This window comes from Rhipicephalus microplus, unplaced genomic scaffold (assembly GCF_043290135.1).
Source record: "Rhipicephalus microplus isolate Deutch F79 unplaced genomic scaffold, USDA_Rmic scaffold_180, whole genome shotgun sequence".
NCBI lineage: Eukaryota > Metazoa > Arthropoda > Arachnida > Ixodida > Ixodidae > Rhipicephalus > Rhipicephalus microplus.
In genome coordinates this window covers 63,392-74,380 of record NW_027464751.1, presented here as the reverse complement: position 1 = coordinate 74,380, position 10,989 = coordinate 63,392, and the positions used below count along the sequence as shown (strand labels likewise).

General features: G+C 45.0%; 1 long non-coding RNA gene across 1 annotated transcript; it reads left to right on the top strand.

The window, feature by feature from the left end:
• The first annotated feature begins 269 nt into the window (after nt 1-269).
• LOC142791625 (uncharacterized) lies at nt 270-4,800 on the top strand. The gene is made up of 2 exons (XR_012890336.1): nt 270-510; nt 4,609-4,800. It is a non-coding gene; the product is annotated as an uncharacterized LOC142791625 (long non-coding RNA).
• Nucleotides 4,801-10,989: the final 6,189 nt, after the last annotated feature.

Sequence of the window (10,989 nt, the reverse complement as noted above, 5' to 3'; positions counted from 1 at the left end):
CAGCTCAAGCAAATCTACGTCCGATACGACCCCGCGAGATGAGTTCATGGACCTGTGTGGCGTAATACTGATGGGTGTGTCTCCAAACGTTGTGATGGTGTTCAGTTTATCGAATTGGTCTTTGTCACGTATTTCAAGGAGTAGATCTCCACTGGCCATTTTGGTAACCTTGTACCCGGCACCGAGAGTTTCGGTTAAGCATCTAGAAACTACGAAGGGGGATACAGTTCTGGCTTGCTTGTTAGTTTTTTCGCAGTGTATAACGTGAAAATGAGGAAACAATTGTCTTGGCCGGTTGAAAAAATTGATGTCTTCGGTGCGTACCCGCTTTGAGGAGGCACGATCACTGAGTAAAGGGAATGCTTTATGCATGCTAATTGTATGTTGTTCAGCAGCGTTGGCGGCCACCCACCACGGAGCCCAACGAGGGGACGCTACAAGTTTGCGGATGCTGAAACCTGCAGACGCCAGCCGTACAACGCCACTATAACCCAATGCGCCTAGACCAAGGTAGGCTATTTGCACAGGGTTAACCCTTGCCGCCAGGAAAATTGGAAGTAAACAGAAGAGAGAAGTAGACAGGAAAGCTAAAAAAGTAAGAAAGACGAAGATGTAGGGAGAGAGAGATAGGAAAAGGCGACTGCCGATTTCCCCTGGGTGGGTCAGCCCAGGGGTGCCGTCTACGTGAAGCCGGGGCCAAAGGGGTGTGTTGCCTCTGCCGGGGGGCCTTAAAGGTCCAATCACCCAGCGTCAGCTCAACCCCCAGGATCCCCTTTTCCCCGGACACGGCAAAGCCACGCACGGCTAGGCGTGGGAGGGAGTAGAAACTCCCCCGTTAGCTCGGGTCTAGAAGTTGGTTTTTCTTTCGCTAACCGTGACTATCACAATGACAAGCTACGAAAGTCTTGAACAGTAAGGAAACTTATTTATCGCTATAAAACGATCTGCAATGCTTTTATACTGTTTGGGGGTACTGTCAGTTTTGCTAGTAGATCATTCAATGCGAAAAACAGTTTTCATTGCATGATACGTTACTGCAGATAAAAAAATTACCATTTTAAAGATCTCAGGGGATGAGGACGACTGTACTAGTGTGCCAAGAGTTTCTTTCGGGATCGCTGCTTCAGCCGATATTGTCAGTCAATTGGCACAAAGCGCAGCACCTATTGAGCGCGTTGAGATATCTTTTAGGGGGGAAGCTCCTTAAAGTGGCACCCATTCGTCCCTCGTAGTAGTGCGTAACATGTCTTGCGCTTTGACCTGCAAGGAGGTGGCGGTGGGAGATTTCTTCTGTGCGTTGTTGAACAATAAAAAATCGCAGTAATCTTCGACGACTTGCGCGTGAAATCACGTTTTCACTATGGTGCCCACCAAGCAACGAGACGAATCGTCAACACCACCTGTCCTCTGTGATGGCTCTCCGCATGCCCACTGGGCTGGACCGAAGAGAAGCTACCCTCCTCCATCGCTTATGGCCAGGAGTGGCATTTACAAAATCTTACTTCTTTGTCGTTGGAATGGCCGACAACGCTTTCTGCGATGCCTGCCATTGTGAAGAGACGCTACACCACACCCTCTACGACTGTCCGTTGTATGACATCCAGAGACAGCCTCTGGCGTCCATTTTTTTCGCGCATCGACAACAGACTGTGGACACTATTCTGTCAAGTGCCCGAGAGAAGACATTGCAACACAAGGCGACAAAAGCTCTGTTGAAATTCCTACGTGACACGGACTTGAACAAGCGGTTGTAACAGCAATGTCACACACCGCGAAAGACAAGACTGGACTACAACTGAGTGTGCGCGCGTGTGCTGCTGAACGTGCTGTGTTTATCTCTCTTCCCTCTCTGCTCTCTATCTCTCATCTCCCCCATCCTCTTGTCATGCGCAAGGTAGCAAACCGACTGCCTATAGTCTGGTTAACCTCTCTGCCGTTCTTTTCTCCTATTTTATTTCTTGCTAGTTTATGAAAAAACAAATCAAGTACCGTCTCTTATGAGTAAAAGAGAGAGAGCAGAAGAAGAGAGGATAAAAAGTCACAGCTTTGCCGCAAAGACAAAGCAATGAACGTGACAGCAACAAATTGGTAGGCCACGTGCAGAATGGCAGGCAGTTCTAAACGTGTCCCGTGTTTTTTACGCCCAAATGACGCACAAAACGTACTCAAATGTACACACAAATGCAAATAAGCGTCTCAGTTTTTATTACATCGATACTCTGAAAAGCGCTCTATTTTCGCAAACGGAGGCTGTTCAATGATTGCAGTGGCCTTTGTGCGCTCCGTAACTACAATAGAATCATTTCAGTGCAAGGGCAACTTGAGCCAAAACGTATGATCCCCCCCCCCCGGAAGATAAGGGTGTGTGAGAGATCATCCACTCCCCTTCTATCCGCGGGCCAAAGTGCGCGTGAGAGACGAAAGCTGCCACGCGCTTATTGCGCCACCTTGCTGATAATGCTAAAAAAACAACGATAGCCCCCCCCCCCCCCAATGCTCGCCAACAGTGGTAAGTGGTAGGCGTAACAGCTTCCTGATTGAACGTTGAAGAAGGTGCTCTTGGTGGCTCAGTGGTTAACGCCACGCATTCACGACGCGGAGGTCGCACATTCGACTCCACGCGCCGGAGTCCTTTTTCTAGAATTTTAGGGGTGAAGTTTCTTAAGGCGTGGGTCTGTCTATCCTCCGTCGTTGTCGTACATACCTACCGGGAGGCGAGATGGGAGATGGCGGTACTTTGAGTGTTCACTAGATGAATGCATGGACGGACGCATGGATGGACAGACTCACTAGTAGATGGATGGACGCATGAAGTGGGTATGTGCCACAAGGGATGCGAGATGGCGGTAGTTAGAACGTTCACTAGATGAACGCAAGGACGGACACACAGACTAGAAGATAGACAGACAGATGGACGGACGCGTGTACGTGCGGACGGATGGACGCACAGACGGTCGCGCGGACGGACGGAAGTAAGAATGAAATGATGGAAGGAAGCGTGGACGCGCTGACGAACGCTTCGCCCCACTTATCATCATTCACTCCGTGGATATGCTGTGATTTTTTTCTGTCTTGCGTTTTCATCTACACGTAGGTGTATACATATGCGGTGAATGACTCTGAAGCCTGTGGCGAAATTCAGCCAAAAGTGTTCATATAATTATTGTCGTAATAAAACATTTATTAGGTTGTGCTTCTGGTGTACTCAGAGAGACGTGTGGACAGCAACACAGCCATTAACTCAACTCGTGGCAGCGAGATTTACTTCGTTGGCGCTATTCTTTTTGCAATAAGTAATTCAGTGCCTTTTGTCTTCTCGTAGAAATTGATCAAATAAGCTGCCGTTCAGTATGCATATGAAGTTGCGTCTGAAAACAAATGAACTTTCTTTTAAATAGGTTTCTCTTTCGTCTTGCATTAAACCATCGTAGTACACTGAACTTTCGAACAGATTCCAGCTGTTGAATTCATTTTGCTCCACGACTGCGTTTCATCATCTCGCAGCGAGTCGTTCCACGACGTTTTTTTGCTCCACGTGTTTTGCATTTCTTGCTTGGCTGTTACCGTGACTGGAGTGAAGAGCCTCAGAAGATCGTATTGCGGGCGAGGAAATGGAGTGGCACCGTCTTCGGGAGTCCTTTTGTGACGCATAAAAGGACATCTCGGGTACCAGCAGTGTGAAGTGTTCGCCAAATTCCATGACTCTGGCTCTCTGCTATGGCTCTTCTCGCTTCGCAAGCAAAAGTTGTAGTACTTAGCTGTGACACAAGCTATAGTGTTAGCCTACAAAGATATTTAGTGACTCATAAACAAGAATTCCAGCCAATAAAATAACAATTTGTTGGTAGTCTAGCCACTTTCCTGTCTGCTTCTTTGTTTGCTGTCTTTTTTATTTTACTGACAGGATTTTTTATGTAACGCAACAACTAGCCCTACACAGGGTGTTATTAGGCTATTTAGCATGCCAGCGTAGAATCGTAGCCACGTCATTCGCTTTCGGTGAAGCGTGTGTGCATGATGCTATCGAGGCACAACGTGAAAAGGCGCGGTAAAGGTTGAGCTGATATGTACCTCATCAAACAATCTGTAAATCGAAGCATTTTCGCAATGTGCGAAGATTTATGGTTACTGAGGAGAGTGCGATGGCACGTACCAGTTTTGCGCGGAAAGTACGCGGCCGAGAAGTAACAATTTAATGAGTGTGGACTGCCACGCAGGATTCACGGCAACACCTCGCGCTACGTTTCAGGGTGGTACAAAATGACGGAGGGGAGCGATGCTTTTCTGTCGGGTACTGAATACGCTTGATCTTTCATAATGGTATCGCACCTTTTTCGCCACAACAGCATTACTCTTCTCAACAACCATGGTTTCTGCAGCCCACTACTTTCCCTTCTATTATTGCTGAATGATGATTTATCAGACGTATAAGTAAATAAGTGAAACTTCACCCGCATATAGCTTGTCTCCCTGGTGTTCGCTTGCACTACACGCGCTTCTTTGCGCTGGGTTCATTGACTGACGTGATGCGATGTGCGAATGCTGCAAAAATTCCTGCTCGCACCGTTAGCTTGACTATTATTTACAAGTACTTTATCTCATTTTCAGCGACTCTTCCGGCTCTGGAGTCAACCAACTTGATTCACAGCAACTCAGCACACCATGGCTGCTAACAGAACAGACGTCCGATTATGCAACGCAAAATGACAGCATCGAACAAAACCATTCTTCTCAGCTTCAGCAGCACACAGCTGGAAAAAGACCTGTCGGCATGGCCTGAATAAACGTGAAAAATTTTTATGTGTACATCTCCGGACAGCCCTATGTCGTATTCACCAGATGTGAACCCCAACGCAATACAGAAAATATTTTTTGTGAAAGTTCTTGCCGCACACGTGACCATCAATGCTGGGCTGTCTTCCTCATTCTTGGCTTTATCGCACATGCATCCCACTGCTTCCTATTATAGCACATGCTCGAAAACTCACACAATTAGTATGAGGCAACCATTAGCGGCGTTTTGTGGGCAGCGCAATTCATGCGGCTAATTCGGATCGCGGAGCCAGTTCCCGACGCGTAATCTAACGAAGTCGATCGGTTCCGCGAAAGCGAACGGGGAAGACCCGCGCACAGGAAAAAAAGGAGGCTCCTTTGTTCACGCGGTTCACGAGTGGAGCCGTCAAGGTCACCCCTGTTTTGGACTAGAAAAGGCAAGCTTACTCAGGCGCGCGTCTTGCCAGAGTCCCGTCAAGCGCGGTCGTCTGAGCTTAAGTCAGTGTTGGCGTGCACGTGTGCCATTGGCAATGCCGCAGGGACGTGACCATTGGGCTGACCGAGACATGGTACTGCACAGAGACGAGCTTATCCTGCTCCGCTATTCGTCATTACCGAGTGTTGTTAGGATGTCGGGGTGCCTCGCTGTCGCGTGCACACTTGGTCAATGCACAGGGCCTGGCAGTGTACTCTCCTCGGTTGAGGAGGCTTCTACAAAGCGACGTTTATTGAGAAGCTAATAGAGTTCGAGTGTGAGAACGGCTACCGACGTAGGTCAGCCGATACACGGCCTGGCATGGGAGAGGTTATGACACGCGGAGAACCTATGCCTTCACGTGTTGTATTCGGTAATGTGGTTTCGACTTATGCAGTGCTATTAGGAAAGAGTTTGTGCGATTGGTTGTGATGAAGCGAGCCACAACAAGTGATTATTTTGTGGGTTGACCCTTTGTTCAACCAAAGGTTGAAAGGATGGTGTTTGAATGTGAAATGAAGAGCAAAGGTTCGGGTTTGGACTCGGGCAGGTGCCTGAGGCTGCAATAAAGCGTCTCTTCACCGGACTACGGCTCTTCCTTCACGCCGCCACTGAGCACTCGGGTCATCGAGGCGTACCCATTTCGAACTCAAACACGTTCCCTCCTTAGCTACTTTAGAAGCTAGTCCAGGAGCTGGAAATAACTCACACCAAGAGAGAAGTAGATACCACAGAATGCGTTCCTTTAATTACAAAAGGGACGAACGAATGGTTTCTCGAATTTCACGCTTCGGCAATCCTTCTTTTCCGTTTGGTGCAAAGAAAAGGATTAAATTCTTATTCCTACAGATCACGCAGTAGACCATCATACACACTGAACACTTTATCGCCCATACCTGGCGCAAACTCTTTGTTGATCTACAGACGCTTGAAAAAAAGAAGTAGCCGCTGCGTGAGCTGCATACTTGCGGTTGAATACTGAGGTTTCTGCCAATTTCAGTTTCATCAGCCAAGTGTATCGGTTCCGCGACGTTTTAGAAGGGCTCATTCACAATTAGGATCACTAGAATGCGTGTGCTACGGAGCGGAGCGTATCAAGAATCCTGTAAGTAATAAAATGAACTTACTCGGGGTCGAAAATAAGTGCGCTGCACTGATGATTGCATGAGTGGGCCACGTGATGTCATTATATACGTCACAGTGACAGCAGCGCTGCCCTCTCCAGTACTAGCCTTCGCTGCCAATGCTCATGCTGGGAGGTGTAAAATTTCGATCTTCTTTAGGTACTGCTGGTATTATAGTCTTTTATGCCAGACGATAGTAAGCCAGTATATCTTCAAGGCAAAGTCGGAATCTTTTTCATCTTCAAGACGATAATCTTAGATTTTCATGAAATACTTGGAAAAGGAAGTGTAACGCAAAGACAAAGCAACGATAGCAGAACTAAGGGTCACAAAAAAATTGGTTTATTTGTTAGGTACAGTTGCAAAAATTCGCATATTTTGTGAGACAACCGCTTATTACATTGATGACTGTAGGAAATCGATGCCCTATGAAGAGAAAAAAATTAACCTCGAAGAATCAGATCAATGTGTTAGTGGTACAAGGCCTCGCCACATTGCTAAAATGTGTAAAGCAAGCTTGAGGTGCAATATATGTTAGAAAGGGCATGCGCCACCCATGTGTCGACAAAAAAAAAACTTTCAGAAAATTTTATAGTGAATGATCTAGGTGAAAGTAAAAAGAAAAAAAGAGCAAAATTGTACCTGACAAACTACGTAAAGTTCATGAAGCATTTTTCTACAGGCATTGGCCAAAGGCTGGAAGAAGTCATGTTAATGTCCTGTTGTACTGCATACTGGCCGCCAAAGATGTTTTGCTCGAAAAGGGTTGCTTGAGCAACTTGTTTACTAGTGAGAAGAAAAGAAAGATTCATGATAAGCTCGTTTGGAGAAAAGGATATTGAAAATGGCCTGAGGTGTGTTGATGGTAAACTAAATGTACTTGTAGTGGTGAAAAAGTGTTTTTAGAACTGATGGAGATTGACATCCTTTCAAAAGCAATAGTACCGTTCCTAACTATCAAACAGCAAAAAGAAATATGAAGCGAATGAATTGAAGCTGCTTGACGACTTAGGTAGAAACGCAGAGAGCAGTGAAATCGGCATGACTGTTGGCTCAGACCAGTATTGGCAAGTGATGAAAGGTGTCATCCGAAAGCTAGAAGAGAAGTTCACCGCAACAGAAATTTCATTCGGTTGCACTGTACAAGGTAAAGCTAACGTGTACAACAATGAAGCAAAAGGGGAAAGTAATGGTGCTTCACTATGACGCACAGAAAAGTGACACAACGACCGAACCAGAAGAGGTCATCATGAGCAGGACAATTAACGTGAAGGGAAGAAGGATGTTTGCTCACGACGCATGTTTCTGAGAAAAACTGATTTTTTATAAAACACGAAAGCAGGTGCCTTGATTGTGGACTCAATAAAGTTATTTCACTCACTCTCATCAGCACAGAAAATAGTGACTAATGACCGAACAGCGACACACACCAGAAGAGGTCGGATAATATTGCATAATTCAGTGAAGACACGAGGTTGCTTCACAATTATGCAAACGTTTCTGAGGAAGACCAAGCTTTGATAAAACACGTAAGCAGCATGATGCGAAGTGGACAAACATACAGCGAAAGCCAGCCTAATTTGCAACCAAGTGCGACGAAGAAAGTTATAGCGAATGGAGTCTCATCAAAACAGGAAAGTCAGACAACCACAGTGCAAGTTGAAGCAACGCTGATCAGCGAGCCACCGGCCACTAATGCGTGCAGAGGACCAAATAAGCTTGCACCTGTTGCGATGACAGACATAATTCTGAAGAAAGTACGCTGCAAGGGCTTACCAAATTACGAAGAAGTCAGCGCTGAAAAAACTTGAGAGTTAAACAGAGAAAACGGAAGGACTCCTCCAAACGATGTAACATGAAATATTGGAAAGAATCAACAAAGCAATATCACACCAACAGACAAGCTGCATCGGTGAAAAGGTGTTGAAGAAGTAATCAAAAACTTTCTCATGGCGTGTATGGCAGCAGGAGCATGGTCTCATCGGCTGCCAAATACCTTTTCATAATCTTACCAAGGTTTCTGAAGAATCCAGGAGGGCGTAGCGAAACCAAGGTCGGTGTACTGGTGTAGCTTGTATATTCGTGCAATATTGCTTTCTTGATTATTTATAATTAAAGAGTTTACAAGAATGCTTCAATCTTTGTTTATTTCTGCAGTTTGTTTCAACGCTGGCCTCTTTCTCTCATATGGTTTGGCCTTTCGATCAACGTTCTTCACCCGTTCTTCACCGGAGGGCGGTCAATTTAAACCTGAGCGCCCTCGCGCAGGCCCTCTGGACAGCCAGAATTTGAGAGGTGAGGTCATGGGCTTTACACAGCTTGTTAATTTTCTTTTCTTGGAAATGGGGACTGGAAAAGGCACAGCGCCATAGGATGTGATGAAGCACAGAAAATGACTATTTACGTCTGCTTTGTTGCGCACACGTTGTCATGACAGTTCATCTGAATATAGTTTTTCTTGCGGTCAACTCCTCGCCTAGCTTTAGGATACCACCTTTCACTACTTTCCAATACTCGTCTGAGCCAATAATTACGCCATTTTGTTTCACTCTGTGTTTCTTCCTATGACGTCGGCCAGCTTCAATTCATCCTCTTCTTACCTGTTTTGCAGTTCGATAGTTAGGCACGGTACTATTTCTTTTGAAATCACGTTCACATCCACTGCTTTCAATAGCACTTCTTCACCGCTGTAGGTACTCAGTTTTACTTCCACAAACTTCATAAGTCATTCAGTTTCATCTCCTCCCAACGAGCCTATTGTCAGTCGCTGTTCTCTTATCTTAGCAGGCAAATTTCTCAGGCAATCTTTCAGAACAAAAGATCTTTGGCTGCCCGTATCCATTAAAACATGACAATAACATGACTGACTTCTGCCTTCTGCCACTGCTACTGCAGTCTGTAGAAAAACTCTTCAACTCTACATACATTGGAAAGTGGATGCTTTATTTTTCTTGTCTTGCAACCTTAACAGACACTTCAGACTGGGGTGTGCTTTCTTTGCTCCGGCACATACATGTTCTGTGATGTTTGCAAGTTATGTTGCACATTATGTTTGCCTTACTTATTTTGGCAGTATGGCGAAGCCTCGTACAACGGAAGCGTCAAATGAAGCTTTTGGCTTCATTTTCTGCTCTTCAAACGGCATAACTTTCCTGCAGTTATCAGTATAGTGATTATGAGTGTCACAAAATATGCAAATATTTGCAATTGCACGTTGCAAACTAGAAATTCTTTCTTGCTGGTTACTTTCGGTGCTGCTATTGTTGCTTTTTTGTGACAAATTCTTCTCTGCATTACACTTTATTATCTAAGCATTTCATCAAAAACTTGGGGTTATCTTCTTGAAGTCAGGAGTATTCTGACCTTCTTTTGACGATCTACTGGCGACTATCCCTTGTTTCAACTGAAATGCACTCTACATCTTCACTGGCAGCGACATTTTATTATTTGCAGCAGCATTGATGCGTAGTTGATGCTATTGAAGCTTAAGCACTGCAATCCTCACGTGTGTACTCGCACAATTTCTGACAATCTTCTTAAAACCTTCATAGTCACTGCGGCTCGCTACTTTATTAATGTTTATGCACTCGTTCAAGTTTACTACTACCAAAACGTCATCTCTTCCGTACCGCTGCTTGAGCATATCACTAGCTTTGTCGTAATTGTTGTCCGAAAATCACAATTCCTCGACGGCAGCAGGCGGTCTCCCAGTTAGTGAGGACCACAAATACGTAAATTCTTGGATATCGTTTAGGTCACTTCTCATGTGAACAGCCAAGTCATATTTATACCAAAATCTTTGCTACTGCATCTTGCTGCTATCAAACTGTTTGTTTTAGATTTGGTAGCTTTACTGTATTTGCTTGCCTGGCATTTACATAAAAGTTTATTGTTCCCGCGCTATTTCAGGGTGCACATCTCGACGAAGGTACGCATTGATGTTATGAATAATGCTAATCATCTCATGTTCGTACTGAGTGGTCCTCGCAAACTCGGATTCAATGGTTTGCAGCGCCATAAACTGATGCATCTGTTTGTCAACTTTCTTTGACATCTCTGCAATGTCTAGTCTCGCTGTCTAGCAAAAAGCATATTGCTGTAGGATCTTTATTCTACTGAAACTTGTTTCTGCTTCACTCACTAGATTGGTTATCTGCGCCCTCAGCGTCATTTATAAAAATGACTTCCTGTTCATTTTCAATAATTAAGAAAACAACTGGTCACTTACAGATTGCAGTGGCGAGTCTTCATCCGTGGCTGCGTCATCCTTTGAGTCTGTGGGCCTTCTCTTCATCAGTGTTTTGTGACCAGTCTGTCGTCCCGTTATTCTGTGACCAGCCGAATAAGCATGTCCCATTGGCTATCAAGTATCGGGAAAAAAAAGGAAATGTAGAATAAAATGAAAGAAAGTGGAGACTGAGGACGAGCAGTGCATAAGGCATAACATTTCCAGCATAGTGACACATTTATAGTTTTAGCCACAAAGAACACAGGACGCCGAAAAAAGTACGGGACAAGGCGCAACATGCACCTATGATTTATATCGTTGAAAAATTTATGGAATACGTAAAATTTTTCAGTAACAAAGGAAAGAAGAACAACAGAACAAATAAAATA